The sequence below is a fragment of the Chelonia mydas genome, chromosome 4 (assembly GCF_015237465.2).
Source record: "Chelonia mydas isolate rCheMyd1 chromosome 4, rCheMyd1.pri.v2, whole genome shotgun sequence".
In the NCBI taxonomy this organism is placed as follows: domain Eukaryota; kingdom Metazoa; phylum Chordata; order Testudines; family Cheloniidae; genus Chelonia; species Chelonia mydas.
The window spans coordinates 46,790,259-46,803,046 of NC_057852.1; positions in this window are offsets into that span (position 1 = coordinate 46,790,259).

Genomic DNA, 12,788 nt, shown 5'->3' on the forward strand with positions numbered 1-12,788 from the left:
CTGGGGAGGTGGGTTACCTATGCCGACAGGAGACATGATCCTATATATAGCATCTTCACTGAAGTGCTACAGTAGTGCAGCTGCAGCATTTTTTAGCGTAGACAAGCCCTAACTGTGTTTCAAAGATGTGAAGAGGAGCTCTGTGTAAGCTGGAAGGCTTGTCTCTCTCACCAACAGAAGTTGGTTCAGTGAAAGATATTATCTACCTACCTTGTCTCTCATATTTTGCAGTGTTGAATCCTAACTTCAGTCGCAAGATTAAAAATAGCTTTCTTTGTTCTGTTGTGATTTCCTCTGTTACTGTTCTTGCTCAGTTTCGTTATTCTCATGTGTGGGAGTCTTATTTTAACACTCATCCTGCTTGTTACTCAAAGCAACATTTTGCTAGTTCTTGTTCATTTCACTGTCTTCACTAACAAGGTCAGCTCCCAGACTGCTGCGCTGGGCATCACAAAATGGGGAAGAGATGGCCAGCCCTCTGTGGAGATAGAGGTGGTTAGGGACTATTTAGAAAAGCTGGACGTGCACAAGTCCATGGGGCCGGACGAGTTGCATCCGAGAGTGCTGCAGGAATTGGCGGCTGTGATTGCAGAGCCATTGGCCATTATCTTTGAAAACTCGTGGCGAACGGGGGAAGTCCCAGATGACTGGAAAAAGGCTAATGTAGTGCCAATCTTTAAAAAAGGGAAGAAGGAGGATCCTGGGAACTACAGGCCAGTCAGCCTCACCTCAGTCCCTGGAAAAATCATGGAGCAGGTCCTCAAGGAATCAATCCTGAAGCACTTGCATGAGAGGAAAGTGATCAGGAACAGCCAGCATGGATTCACCAAGGGAAGGTCATGCCTGACTAATCTAATCGCCTTTTATGATGAGATTACTGGTTCTGTGGATGAAGGGAAAGCAGTGGATGTATTGTTTCTTGACTTTAGCAAAGCTTTTGACACGGTCTCCCACAGTATTCTTGTCAGCAAGTTAAGGAAGTATGGGCTGGATGAATGCACTATAAGGTGGGTAGAAAGTTGGCTAGATTGTCGGGCTCAACGGGTAGTGATCAATGGCTCCATGTCTTGTTGGCAGCCGGTGTCAAGTAGAGTGCCCCAGGGGTCGGTCCTGGGGCCGGTTTTGTTCAATATCTTCATAAATGATCTGGAGGATGGTGTGGATTGCACTCAGCAAATTTGCGGATGATACTAAACTGGGAGGAGTGGTAGATACGCTGGAGGGGAGGGATAGGATACAGAAGGACCTAGACAAATTGGAGGATTGGGCCAAAAGAAATCTGATGAGGTTCAATAAGGATAAGTGCAGGGTCCTGCACTTAGGACGGAAGAACCCAATGCACCGCTACAGACTAGGGACCGAATGGCTAGGCAGCAGTTCGGCGGAAAAGGACCTAGGGGTGACAGTGGACGAGAAGCTGGATATGAGTCAGCAGTGTGCCCTTGTTGCCAAAAAGGCCAATGGCATTTTGGGATGTATAAGTAGGGGCATAGCGAGCAGATCGAGGGACGTGATCGTTCCCCTCTATTCGACATTGGTGAGGCCTCATCTGGAGTACTGTGTCCAGTTTTGGGCCCCACACTACAAGAAGGATGTGGATAAATTGGAGAGAGTCCAGCGAAGGGCAACAAAAATGATTAGGGGTCTAGAACACATGACTTATGAGGAGAGGCTGAAGGAGCTGGGATTGTTTAGTCTGCAGAAGAGAAGAATGAGGGGGGATTTGATAGCTGCATTCAACTACCTGAAAGGGGGTTCCAAAGAGGATGGCTCTAGACTGTTCTCAATGGTAGCAGATGACAGAACGAGGAGTAATGGTCTCAAGTTGCAGTGGGGGAGGTTTAGATTGGATATTAGGAAAAACTTTTTCACTAAGAGGGTGGTGAAACACTGGAATGCGTTACCTAGGGAGGTGGTAGAATCTCCTTCCTTAGAGGTTTTTAAGGTCAGGCTTGACAAAGCCCTGGCTGGGATGATTTAACTGGGACTTGGTCCTGCTTCGAGCAGGGGGTTGGACTAGATGACCTTCTGAGGTCCCTTCCAACCCTGATATTCTATGATTCTATGATTCTATGATTTTGCTACTTGCTGGCTGGAGTACAGTAGCTACTGTAAAGATAATGAATGGCTAATCAGATGTCTTTCAAGGACAGCTTTACATACAGAGGAGTGTCCTGCAGTCTAAATGAATGATGGATTTTATTTATTTAATTTAAACTGTGTCAATAAATGTATTCAGGAGGAAAAGGGTTTAACTGGACAGCCTTTTGAGGTCAATCCTTTGATGTACTAAGTGCCCTCAACAAGCATTCGCTGCGAGTTGGAGTTACTTATGAGGATTGGGCCCTTGATGAAAACATGAGGACATTAGTTGATGCATTTCTCTTTTGTTTGAGCTTATTTAAAAATGTAAATATGCTTTTTGTTGATTTGTTTTACTATTATATTGACCATAAGACACGATGAGAAGAGGTACTGATCTTTTTTTATAAAGGTTTGTTAGCAAAAGCAGATTGACATCCACACTGTTTCACAAAGAGGATATACCATAGAATTGATCAATCTGATCTGAAATGATGATATACTTCTGATGTTAGAAAGCTTTCATCTGTTTATTTACCTTGAAAAAAATCTTGCTTTCATAATCTGTTGTTTACCTTATCAATTCAGCTCTGGCTAAGGGAAATGCATATACTCAATTGTTCCTGCTTAGCACCTGCCAGGTTTTGGTCTTTCATATAGATTAAAGACCTTTGGTGGATATTTTTTTCATTTGGTTTTATTTTTTTCAAAGCGTTAGTGGTTCATAGAAACAGTAGTATTTAAAACAAAGAAACGTAATGAAATCTAGCTGTTATGTAATATAACGTAATGTCTACCCCAAAGGAACAGAGTATTTCTATTTACTTCAGATTTATAAGACATTGAATCTTCTTCTAAACATTACAAGCTATGATTAAACTTTTTAAAAGAAATAAGGAGTAAAATTTGTGTAAATTCATTAAGCTGCAATGTAATACATAATAGTGGCTAGTAGCCGTCAGTTTACATAGCTCTGGATGGTCTTTGTCAAATTCTAGATACAACTGGAATAATTTAAAACAACAATAAAAAAACTTATAGGAAATTGGAATTTGCAACAACTTTACATCTAGAACTCTTTTTTTGGCTTCACTGGAAGTTTAATGCATGAAGCTGCAACAGGATAGGTTCTTTAGTTCTTCGTGGAGCAACTCCTGAGTCCAGCACTTAGCCCAAGGTTAAGCTCTGGGCAGATGCATGCGGTCAGGCAATGACTGGGAATGGAATCCACCTCTGATTTAGCTGAACTGCTCCATAAAGATTACTAAAGCTTAAATGGTGGAAAAGACTTCACCTTGCCTTATGTAGCGCATCACAAGGCAGCAGGAAGATTAGATTATATGCTTATAATGAGTCTAATAGTGGACCCGTGGACCTAAAAATCTCCTCATTTTACTGATTCCACTGCCAGGGATCCTGGACAAAAAGCTGAAAGATGTATCCCCATATGATTTACACTCTTGTATGTACATTCTGGATTTAAAATGGAAGAGATAAAGTTGCCAGCTGATTATGCCTAACAGTTATGAAAGCATATATGAACATGTATTCAAAGAGTTTCAAACCAAATAACCACAGGTAAGTGTAAATTAGTCTATATGTCCTACAAAGAAAGAATATACCTGATAATAGAAGCCTCTTCCTTCTAGTAGACAAAGATAAAACATGGTCCAGAGACTGTTAGTTGACAAATTTAAACTGGAAACGATACAAATTATAACAGTGAGGATAATTCACCATTTAACTTGAAATCTTTAAATGTGATGGCTTTCCAAAAGATTTGCTATAGCCACTCAAACAGGTGTAATGGAGCTTGATGAAGGAATTCCTGAGATTGTATGGCCCTGGTCTTAGCAGGAGATCAGACTAGGGGATCACAATAATCCCTTCTGGCCTTAAAAATCTATGAGAGATGGAAAAAGTCCATTCTAGTCCTGCCCTATCCACCTCAGTGAAGCATGCATTTCTAAGTTTAATTGGTGGGAACATGTGGTAAGGATTTTACCTTGAACCAAGTCTAGCTTGTTAAGTTTTTTCTATTAGAAAGCATTTTGTCTTTATTTTTCTTTAATACATGATATTTGAATTCACTTAAAATCCTATCTTGTTTTGTTAATAAACTTGCTTTATTTTTTATCTAAACTAATCCAATATAGTCTTTAAACAGAACTGTTTGGTAACTCCAGTAAAGTAGTAAATTGTTTGAATATTGACCCTTTACTGGGCAACAAACATTTATATTTAGCAAGCAACAAGCAGAAAATCATACAATGATGTCCTTCAGTCCAATTTCAACAGAATGCAACTAAAAGTAATGGCAATATGCGAGCAGTGAGCTGGAGAAGGCAATAAAGAACAAAAACAAAAAAAAATAGCCTTAAAAAGTGAAGTGGGTAGGCTAGAGACAAGAGTGAAAAGTTTGTATACAATAGTCCTGGCATGTTTTGAATTGTCTATAGTAGTAGAAAGAATAAAATTAACATTCTGAAGGCAGAATACACCAGCCAAAAGTTAAGAGCAGGCTATGCAGTCTACTGTACACACAACAGTTTCTGATGGTGATGAAGAATCTAGCAGAGAGAGGAAGTTTGTGGAATTACTTAAAAAATAATCAGAAATGCCCGTCCTCCATCCATCCATTGCAGAAAAATATATAGGATGTGATCCATAATCATAACATCCAGTTAAATTTGAGAGATCCTCCATGTTTGGTACAGAAATCCTACTTTCCTCTGAGATCCACAGGTTTACTATTTGCAAAAAGAAAAGGAGTACTAGTGGCACCTTAGAGACTAACCAATTTTTTTGAGCATAAGCTTTCGTGAGCTACAGCTCACTTCATCGGATGCATTCAGTGGTAAATACAGTGAGGAGATTTATATACACACAGAACATGAAAAATGGGTGTTATAATACACACTGTAAGGAGAGTGATCACTTATGATGAGCTATTACCAGCTGGAGAGCGGGGGGGGGGATGAGGGGGGGAATGGCCCACCTTGATTATCACTACAAAAGGTTTTCTTCCCTAAAGGTCTCTAAGGTGCCACTAATACTCCTTTTCTTTTTGCGAATACAGACTAACACGGCTGCTACTCTGAAACCAGGTTTACTATTTGAATATAAAATATGCAGTGTTGTTACAGCCATGTTGGTCTCGGGATATTAAAGAGGCAAGGTGGGTGGGGTAATATCTTTCACTGGACCAATTTCTATTGGTAGTATTTCTACAAGGTAGAAAAGTGTCATTATGTAAATCTGCTGCAAAAAGATCGGAAGATCTGTCTCCTGGGAGTAGGGGGAAAACAATCTAAGCATGTAGAAAAGTACTGTGTCTTTTTCTGTATTGATTAAAATGAATTTGGAACTATTGGACATTGCTCTTACAAGAAATGGTTGGATATTGCCTAGTTAGATCTTTCTGCATACCACTTCAGATGGCCACAAGCATGGATACGCTCAAAGACAAACAATATCCAGACCTAGTCTTGCACGCTATAATATGAAGAAAAGCATTGCCGTTTTATGGTATTCCTGTAGAACCTTGTATCCACTTGACACATTTTTGTCTCTTGTGTTGGCTATTTGTTCAACAATAATAAAATAATAACTTTAAGATAAAGGTCAGTATCAATATCATGAGTTTATTTGATCTGACTTTAATTCCCAGCTTGTGGCGGGGCAGGGCTCCAGACACCCATGAATGTAGTTGAGGGAACAGGGGAACATTGCCCTCCAAAACAGAAGCGCCCCTTTTCTTGAGCACACAGCTGCCCTCTCCAGCTCACTGACTCTCCAGCTGGACACCAACTCCTGGGTCCTAGTGCTGATCATCCTCACCTTCTGTGTGTGCTGGGGACCCTTCATAGCCACTGTCCTGGTTTCTGTACAATGGTGAGTGCCCGTGGTGGGTCAGGGCAAAGAGGGCAGGGGGAAAAGCCAGTGAGGAAAGAAGGAGGTAGGATGGGGCAAGGGGAGGGGTATGTAGGAGTGAGGGAGGGGAGGGGGACAATGGAAGGGGATGGAGAAGAGGCAGTGGGGACGGAGAATGGGGGGAAGCAGTAGCCTGCTAAGGGTTAGAAGTGAATAGCAGATCTTAACATTCCCGGAGTACATATAGGGAGAAAAAATAACCATTTAAATAGCTGTTCATGTATAGTTTATTCTTATTTAATTTTTCAGTTGAATTTGGTTGACTTTGTTTTTCACATCTTGAGAAACCTTTCTTTCCAAAAGTAGGTGAACTGCACATACTTAAACCCATTAAAATATGGATGTGAGCTATTTCACTCTATTAACATTTAAATATGAGTAGTGGACTGAAATTACTGTAATACTTTACAGAAATAGTATCACTACAGATATAATTGAGAGCAGATGAATTATAAAATAAGTTGTGGTGGCAAATGGTCCCTGAAAGATATTAATTTGATCATATTCTCTATACATGATTCCTGCACTGCCTAGCAAAGCCAATGAAACGGATTCTTCAACCGTGTGGAGAATAAGTAATGTAACTTAGCAGTCTGCTAACCAATTACTTTTCATAGCATCTGGCTAGTTACTAACTACCTGTATATAAACAGAGTTTTTCCCTGTTTTAAAAGCAAGAGATGGGAGAAAAACATGTGGGATTCTCTAAACATTAGGAAGGAAGAAAAGGAGTCAATGGCTTTTGCTGAATCCTGGCCATACCTCATCATTTACGACTTCGTGCATTTGTTCCAGATAATCAGCATTGAGATTGCTGATTGGGAAATTGAAAACAGCATTGTAGACACATATGAAAAATGAAACTCTAATAAAAAGGGAAATCCTTCTATGGGAAGGACTGCCAAAGCCATAACTAATTTTATTTAGCTTTTTTATAATCAGGGAGAAAGAAAGGCCAAAGACTACATGAAGTTCTCTAGAGATCTTGCTTTGCGAGACTAGTTTACCTGGAGAAGTTAAATAGTATGGCAATGGACACTATGAAAGACTATAGAGAGAAAGATCCAGCGGATGTCTCAGCAGTCTGTCATTCCCCCTTCACCACATACATGTAACCAAGGATGAATTTTGAGTCTTGGCTTTGTTTTCTTTTGTTTAGTCTTACAGGAGCCAAACGTAAGTTAATGAGCAAATTATGGAAAAGACAAGATCAAACTGAGAACAGCAACTGTTTCCCCCTACCCCTATATCATACTAACCCTTTTAAATTGCAACCAGTCCTCTTAACTACCTGCAAAAATTCAAATTGTGTCTAAATACCTGACAGACACATTGACTACACCTAAAACATTGACAAGAGAATAGGCAAGCAACTGTGAGGAGGACATGAACTTTATTTTTATTTGAAAATATTAATTGTCCTATCTGAGGGTACATGTGTGATAGAGGATGTGGTCTTATTCAAGAGAACGTGTCAATCTCAGTGTGTTTCAGCAATTCTTCTCCTTCCGCTCTTTTATGTAAAACTTTCCAATGAGTGCCATTGACTTCTCTTTAATCCACAAATCATAAGCTAAATGAAAGGATCTATGGCTGAATTGTGCACTTGGGTACGTGCATACCACTTCCATGATGGTCAATGGGAATTTCATATACATATCCACTGGCAGAATTTGGCTTTAAGTGTTTGAACAGACTATTGTGAAGTTCACTGTATTGCACTGTAGTGTATTATACTAAACATAGTGTGATGCTGATGTGTTGTCGCTTGCCCTGTTGTAGCTGAGAGGATTTTCCAGTGGTCTTCATCTAAAGAGGAAGAGAAGCAAGATATGCAAAATATATACAGTAGGAGGTTTTCAAAATTGCTTGGATGTAAATTCAGTAACCAGCATTTCACCTGCTGCACTGAGTATATGCTATTAGCTACTAGAGAGTAGATTTTTTCAGCATGGTGTACAGAGAATCATGCTGACAGCTGTCTTTGATAATAATTGAAATTCCATATTTAATTCCCTGCATGCCTTATTGAGAATAAGCTAGAAGCTGTATGGGACTTAGGAACAGCTAAAGCTGTCTACTACACCAACTGTTCATTTCCCAAAGTTCTAAATGATTTTTCTTTCAGCCTATAAATCTATAGTCATACGAGACTCTGGTTCCAATATTATGCACGAAGATTGACCCTAACTGGATAATTTTACGTCAATCTGGGTTGATGAGAAAAGCCCCATGCTAACCATATGTTATGCTGCCTCTGAAGAGGGAGCATTGGGATATTTTGCAGTTTGTGTAGCAGTCGCTGAGTCCTTAGTTGCTTTTGTGAGCTGTGTGTTTTTAAGCACCTGAGGAAATTCTGATTATGAGTCTGTATTTCCTGAGATGCAGTGATAGTTGTCTAAATATAGAAGAGGGCCTGAAAGAAGTAGAATAGAATAGTCTGTAAAACTGAGGAGAAAAAGATTCTTATTGCTCAAAAATCAGTCATAAAATCTTATTTTCCCACGTTTCATGAAAATTAAACAGTTTTACTTCAGTTTCCACTCAGGCTTTTTTACATGGAAAATACAATTCATTTTCATATACACACATGCAAAACATCAACAATAGTAGCTTCAAACAGCTCTATTAGTCTGCATTTCCTTCCCTTATTTACAAAGAAAGCTTTCCTATATGTCTACTTTTCATGAAAGTGTATTATACCTTCTTCCATTTAAATAAAGATCTTGCATTATGGTTCACATTTTTTCCTGGCTCTGATGTATGGTGTATTGTAGCCCATAGGATTATTTTGCTAGCGTTTATATCCTACTAATCCAGCCAGTAGTATCAATTAATGTTTCTTTTTCTGAAATTAATCCATTTTCTTTTTATATTTTATTAGTATTAATTCCTTGGAATTTAGGATGTGTTGAGGCATGTGTTTCCTAATAATAAGTTTTGCTGAAATGCAAGAAGCCTACCGGCCTGTAAAATCCGGTAAGATCTGCTATATAGCAAAAAGTATAATAAGTTATAAATGTCAGCATAAAAGTTGGCAACCTTTGGCACAGATAAGAATGGTCCCTGAACTTTGGGGAACCAAAGGGAGGAACTATCCACATCACATCACAGGTTTATCTGGCTTCTACAACTGGTTGGTACCCACAGGGTACACCACAACTTGGAGGTCATCAAGAGAGCCTAGGTTGGCAGTTCTGGAATGAGATAATCCTTATTAATATATTTAGAAAGTAAGTGTCATAATCCACTAACCTGTAGGAGAAGGGTACCCATAATTTTTTTAGGGTACGGAAATAGGATTTGGGTATAGTAGGTTGGGCCTAAATTACATAGGTCAGGATCCTATAAAATACCTTGTAAGAGAGCTCCAGGGCGGCTCTGCTGGGAGTTCAGCTCTTCTAAGTTCTAAGCTCTATCTATCTATTCTATCTTCTATCTATGCTAAGCTCTATCTCTATTCTATCTTCTGTCTATTCTATCTTCTATCACGCTATCACCTCAGCTTGTGCAGTATAGTATAACTACTCAATATTCCTAACCATTGGGGAAGCCAGCACCATCGCGTAATCGGGTATGCCAAGGGTGAGGCTGGTCCTTCACTGGGTCCTCAAGGAAGGGTGTTAGTATGTTAGGTTAAGGTACTTATAATAGAAATGGTACCACCAGGAGTTTGGAATTCTCCTACTGTTTTGCAGTTATAAGTTTCATTGCATTTCTTATTTTTATGTTAATTTCAATAAAGGTTTTATCAATTTGGTATTGTCCTCAGTGTACATGTTCTTGCCAAGCACCCAGAGAATCCTCTCCTGATATTGAACTCTCTGAGTTCTTAAACTCTGTAGTCTGAATTGGATAAGAACCTATAAGTCTTCTGGTTGGATGCGATCAGTAGTGAGCCATAACAACTAACCCATCAAATTCAGGTCAACAGTATGGATACATTTTGTTTATTTTTGCAAAACACTTCATATTGCATGTTTCAAAATTATTGAAGCAGGAGAGAAAGGTAAATGATAAATATAAGCTTCAGTGTTAAAGTTGCACCAGTTGTAATAACTTCTCCCCATTGGTAGGGTAATGAAGCTGGGAATAGGATCCCAATGATTGGATGTCAGGGCAATATCTATTTGTCTACCTGTTTCTTGCTTTGGTAATCATGCACAGCTTTTGTTTTGGGTGATTTAGGAGTTCAAGTTTGTAAACACTCTAGTTCCCAGGAAGCTGGAATCTATGACCTCAAGTAACCATAGAAAGTTTTGTTGCCAAATTTCAGGATTTTTCCAACTTTCCAATAATTGGTATAGCTGACAGAGATTTTATGGGCCATTTCTGTAACACATTTTCCATAGTCCATTTCCATTTGCAACCATCTCTATCTAAAATATTATCTATATAAAATTAGCAATATAAAATCAGCAATTTCCTGTCCTTTTCTTGTCATTATAGCCAAGTTAAAGTAATAATGCAGATTGCAGGTTTCCAAGAAGCCACGAGAGCTGCTATTTTTAAATTAGTAAGAATTGAAAGAGAATTGGTGTAAGGGCAAATATCTGATTTCCCTCCTGATGGGAAGTGTCCAGACATCTGCATGTCCCCTGCCAAACATTCTGTTATTGAGCTGACATGCAACCTTCACAAATGTATCAGGATACCCAAGTGTTTTCAAAAGCTGGTCTTGTTATTCAAATAAAAACCTTACTGAGGGCAGTAAAATCCATTCAGAGAACTTTATTCCTCCATGCACTCTCTTGTAGATGGTAAATAGCAAACACCACATCTGTAGTGAGGGCCTTGCATCAACATTTGTTAAAATCCCTACTGGGTTCCTAGTTCGGTTGGGTATTTACCAATTTTTATTGAATGTCGATATCATTAGATAAAGAGGATGGTGTCACTGGATTGCTCAAAACACAACCAGTGTTTATATCACTACTGATTGATCCCACTATGATAGAATTAGGAACTGTAGCTCTGGGAAACTCTAAAAGATAATATTTAGGGAATGTGTAATATTTCTCAGGGCACCCAGGGCTGAATCACCTTGTTGCCACCTGCCTCGAGAATGAGGGATCCTTTCCTGTGCCAGCTGTGCATTAGCTCCCTAATACAAACTGGCCTGTCAGCCACTCCTGTGACTTATATCAGCACCATCCATAGGCAACAGATGCACCCCAGACCCTGAGTCCCTTTGAAGTGTGTCCCTGTGATATCCAGCGCTGATCACTGGATATCCACAGAAATCCCAGATCCTCCATTCCCAGAGAAAGAACATACCCCAGTTTACCAGTTTTACCTTGTAAAACTGTATTACACTTTTCAGAGTAGCAGCCATGTTAGTCTGTATTTGCAAAAAGAAAAGGAGTACTTGTGGCGCCTTAGAGATTAACTAATTTATTTGAGCATAAGCTTTTGTGAGCTACAGCTCACTTCATCAGATGCATAAAGTGGAAAGTACAGTGAGGAGATTTTATATACACACAGACCATGAAAAAATATATACATTGTAAGTAAAGTGATCACTTAAGATAAGCTATTACCAGCAGGAGAGTGGGGTGGGGGGAGAGAAAACCTTTTGAAATGATAATCAAGGTGGGCCATTTCCAGCACATTTCCAGGAGTTAACAAGAACGTCTGAGGAACAGTGGGGGGCGGGGGGGAGGAATAAACAAGGGGAAATAGTTTCACTTAGTATAATGACTCAACCACTCCCAGTCTCTATTCAAGCCTAAGTTAATTTTATCCAATTTGCAAATTAATTCCAATTCAGCAGTCTCTCCTTGGAGTCTGTTTTCGAAGTTTTTTTGTTGAAGGATAGTCACTTTGAGATCAGAAATCGAGTGACCAGAGAGATTGAAGTGTTCTCTGACTGGTTTATGAATGTTATAATTCTTGACGTCTGATTTGTGTCCATTTATTCTTTTAAATAGAGACTGTCCGGTTTGGCCAATGTACATGGCAGAGGGGCATTGCCAGCACATGATGGCATAAATCACATTGGTAGATGTGCAGGTGAAGGAGCCTCTGATAGTGTGGCTCATGTGATTAGGACCTACGATGGTGTCCCCTGAATAGATATGTGGGCACAGTTGGCAACGGGCTTTGTTGGAAGGATAGGTTCCTGGGTTAGTGGTTCTGTTGTGTGGTGTGTGGTTGCTGGTGAGTATTTGGTTCAGGTTGGGGGGCTGTCTGTATGCAAGGACTGGCCTGTCTCCCAAAATTTGTGACAGTGATGGGTCGTCCTTCAGGATAGGTTGTAGATCCTTGATAATGCGTTGGAGAGGTTTTAGTTCAATACACTTGAATTCAGTTATAGTTAAAAAAAGGAAATTTATTTTAGAAAAAAATAGAGATTCAAATAGAAACAAATGTGTGTGATGGAAACAAATGGTTATATACCAAACAAAATCATAACATCCAAACTAGAGCCTAGACTTATAATTAATTACCTTTCCTAGCTAATAAAGTAGATTCTCACCCCAACCCCCAACATTTTTGCAGCATTTGCTAGCCCTAAGGAGCTAAAACCTAGTCTTTCATGAAGAACCACCTCTCAGTTACCTCCTCAGTGAATGGAGGGAGAGTGTCTTTCTCCACCCCGTGATATACTAAATCAGTCTGTTGTCATTATGCATAGACAGGGCCATCCCCTCTCTGTCCTATCATTCCTTCTATGGCCATGTAGCTTTGATATTCTTTGTTTGTCTTTGATGTTTTTCCATTGACTTTTCTCCTTTGTTGCAACAGTGGACAATTTAGCTTTGAATTACATC